The sequence below is a fragment of the Sinocyclocheilus rhinocerous genome, unplaced genomic scaffold (assembly GCF_001515625.1).
Source record: "Sinocyclocheilus rhinocerous isolate Xijiao unplaced genomic scaffold, SAMN03320098_v1.1 scaffold4840, whole genome shotgun sequence".
NCBI lineage: Eukaryota > Metazoa > Chordata > Actinopteri > Cypriniformes > Cyprinidae > Sinocyclocheilus > Sinocyclocheilus rhinocerous.
Window position 1 is genome coordinate 3,994 of NW_015623489.1, and position 4,208 is coordinate 8,201.

Below are 4,208 nucleotides of genomic sequence, written 5' to 3' on the forward strand. Positions count from 1 at the left end.
GGAGCCCATGGTCTTATTAGGGGGAGCCGAGCTCCCCCGTAGTTCGCACCCTGCTCATGTGGGCTGAAGGGAATTATGTCTGGATTACGGAGATTGGCATGAGAGGCCAGTCCTCTCGCAAAGTCATAAATTGTTATGTTGGGTAGGTGTTTCCAGGACAGCAATAGGTCAGTGACGTCCCTTGGACTTTCCGCTCTCACTAAGACTTTCATGCTGTACACGACACCGCAGGGGCACATAACAACTGCCCAGCCACCTAAGTAATAACAAATGGTTTAACATGATTTTAGCACTTTGTTTTTACATTAAATGACAAATCTACTGCATATGTTGTGAATCATAAATTACATATATCAGTGCATACATACCTGATGCACCCCAAACCTTCTGAAAAATTGTCATACGATGACCTGTTTATCATCTCACTCAGTCTCATTATGAGGTCCATCTTTGATCCCTTGGTATTTAAACCGCAAGATCCACATAACTGACGGACAGCAGCCACCTATGAAATTATTTTTAATAAAAAGAAATCACTTAGAATTCATTAGAAAAAAATAACGACCAAAATAGTACTGTTACAAGAGGGTAAACAAGGCAACACTTCACCTTCAGTGTCATCAGCTCATCAATAAGCCTTTCCTCAGTTACTGGAATTTCAGATGCAGAATTAGGATTTGATGAATGTACTTTTTCCCATTCTGTGTTTAAGACAGAGCCAGATTTTCTAGTATTTTGTCCAATCCAGGGTGCCCAAAGATGAAAACTTGGTTTGACAGCAAAAGGATTGTGGTGTCCAACTAAAAAAAACAAAACAGTAGCAATAATGACAACAGAGAACTCAAACTTGTATTTTTTAATTTAATAAAAAAAATTTAACAACAGATGATGTCATAAGGTGAGAAGAAAATAGCAGGTGTTTCTGGGTTATGTTTTTCCTTGGATTTTTTTTTTTTTGCGTTCCTGTGTAGTCACTCCTGGTGTCAAAGTTTAGGCACAAAGGGTAAGTTCACCCAAAAATTAAAATTGTGTCATTCATTACTCACCTTCATGCCATTCCAAACCCATAAGACCTTGGCTCATCTTCGGAACAAATATTAAGATATTTTTATGAAATCCGAGAAAATTGCAATGATGATGCAGTCTATTGTGGGGGAGGGTTCAAAAAGCTCTTGGATTTCATCAAAAACATAATTCGAAGATGAACGAAGGTTTTATGGATTTGGAACGACATGAGGGTGAATAAATGCTGGCAATTTCACTTTTGGGTGAACTAAACCTTAAAACAAGGTAAGATAAGACAAACACCTGTGTCTGTGTAGTACCTTGACCCAAATGAATACAATAAATACAAACTTACTCTGCACAAGACCTCTTGCAATGATTTCCAATCTCAGGGAATTCCAAAAAGCCTCTACATCCACCTGTCCAGCAAAGTTTGTTGGGGGTTGTTCAATTTCACTTACTAAAAATAAAATTACAAATATATATACACATTACAAAGATTTAACATAGAATAATTTGCTGAGGCACCACTGTTTGAAATACATTCCAAGAACAGATTAAAATTTCTGAACTTAAAACTTCAATTGATCCTTAATTCAAAAAAATTATATGCAGGTCAAGGTTTTTCAAATTGTGATTAGATCTGTATCATACCTTGCATACTAAAAACTCCCTTTCGATGAGCATCCATGACATCAACAGATGGATGGAATCCACACTTTAAGCAGGAAAATTGGTAATCATGATCAGTTAATGCTTCAAAGTGCAGATAAGCACAAAGCACCGTTTTACTGCTTGGGTAAACCATTCCAGTGGATACTGAAAGAGCTTTACAGACTCTTTCAACAGCAGTATGCGACTAAAGAGACAAAATTAGGTATTAGACATTAGTGTGACAATGGCACTAAACACTATAAAGCAGGGCTGTCCAATCCTGCTCCTGGAGGGCCGGTGTCCTGCAGAGTTTAGCTCCAAACCCAATTAAACACATCTGAACCAGCTAATCAAAGTCTTACTGGGCATACTAGAAACTTTCAGGCAGGTGTGTTGAGGCAGATTGGAGCTAAAATCTGCAGGACAGTGGCCCTCCCAGACCAAGTTTGAATGCCTCTGGAATGAAGAAAGCAATCCACAATACCTGCAGAAAACTTCGAAGCAGAAGACAAAATTTCAAACTGAGTATGATGTGGTCATCATAGTTATGCACACCAGTGCTCCATTCTTGATGGCGATATGCAAGTCCACACACTGGACATGTCTTGCAATAGCTTTCAACACCTAAAAACAAAAAATATGCATTTAATCCTAAAGACTTTATTAAAATAAGAATTTACTACTAACAAATACCGACCTTCAATTATTCCAACTGTCGTGACAATTTTAGCTTTATTAGAGATGAGCAAAGGATCACTAAGAGGTGCGTGTTCCAAACATGAGCAGTGCATCTCATTTGGAACCAGAACTTTTGGGAATTCCTTTTCATTTAAATCAGTTGTTGAGATAGGTAGGGAAGATGGTATTGTTTTATTTGTAAAGATATATTGCACCATTTTCGTGAGGTCCTCATTTGTTGGAGGGTACAGTGTTCTCAGCATCATCTTTTTCTAAATAAAGACCAGTGTCCACTGGCAATGAAGTCTTGCAGGTCAAATCCTCCTCAGTGCTCTTCACTCTTTGGAACAGTTTTCTGTTTGTTTGGAAAAGGTGCCATTTGCACACTGCCTTGTGTATGCAGGAGCGCCTTGGCCTAGTACAAGGGCAATGCCATGTGTTGAGTTTGGCATTATAAACAACCATGATCCTTCCCAATCGATTATAAAACGAAACATTTGGCTCAAAAACGGACACATAGTGCATATAAGATGGACCTCCAAGATTCACATAGGATGCAAAACACATATCTTGTTCTTCAGCTTTTTTCTGAGAATTTAAACAGTGTCTTTTGCTTTCCTCTGAAAACCATTTGTGCTGTACCATTTCTTTTAAAACATCTTCATCCAGGACAACATTTTCAGCATCAGATCTGCAGTAATCAACAGATTGTAAGTGAGCACACTGACAAGATCGCATGCCACTTCTTCTTTTAAAATTCACAACAGCACTGCAGACATCCAGTTCACAAGTCACGTTGTGTAAACTGCCCCATGTTTTTTTGATAACATGAATGGGAATACAAGGGCCTTTAGAAGATTTTGCAACAGCAAAAACTCCGTTATTTGGGTCAATGCACTGACTTTGAAAGTGGAAATGTGCAGTGACGTCATGCTCAATATCTGTATGTGCTCTTTGTATGTGTTTTTTCAGATTTTTCTTTAAAACACACTGATGACAGTGGGGACAATTTAACCTTTGTTCATGCTTTCTACGAACACTTTTCAAGCTGTTTATTGATGTCTCGACACACTGAGAAGCAGAAGGCACTGTATGGTTCACCTGCGGTGTCATCTCGATGCACTGAGAAGCAGAAGGCACTGTATGGTTCACCTGCGGTGTCATCTCGATGCACTGAGAAGCAGAAGGCACTGTATGGTTCACCTGCGGAGCTGAATGTTTGCACACATGTATGTGCTTGATGAAATCTGCCTTATTTATTATTGTTGTGGGGCAGTGGCAGCAGTAATAATGCTTGTATTTTCTGCACTCCAAGTGACAGTCGAAGATTAGAAAATCTGTAAGAATCATTAACAGACAAAATTTAAAATAGTAAAATAAGTATATAAAAGGTAAATATGTTTGATGTACATTTCAAATGTTAACATTATTCGTAACATCACCGTTGACATTATCATTTATCACCTTAACAATTGGGTCATTCTGTCTCAATTCAACCAGAGGTCCTAGGCTAAAAATTTTGATCTTTTTTTTTCTTTTTCTGCTGAAAGAAATACATAAAGAAAGCCAAAATATTCAATTTCATGAATGTATATTTACGGAGTAATCCACCGTTTTGTAGAGGGGGGTCAAAATGACAACTTTCACCTGAGATTTGGAGCCAAACTACAGGGGGGTAAAAATGATTGTAGAAAGATGACAGCATAATTTTATTTTAACACAGAGAGTGGTAGGTCTATTAGTTAAGTCCATTTACTTTAGCAATCTTTGTTGCATTATATGCATACGGTGACATAAAAAATTGGTGAAAAAAAACTGTGGTTTTTGCCCCAAGTTTGCTTGCAAAAATTAAATGATGCTGTCATCTTTCT

At 37.9% G+C, this 4,208-nt stretch overlaps 1 pseudogene; it reads right to left on the bottom strand.

Moving 5' to 3' along the window:
- Positions 1-2,603, bottom strand: part of LOC107755454 (uncharacterized) — a 4,323-nt pseudogene extending 1,720 nt beyond the window's left edge.
- Positions 2,604-4,208: the final 1,605 nt, after the last annotated feature.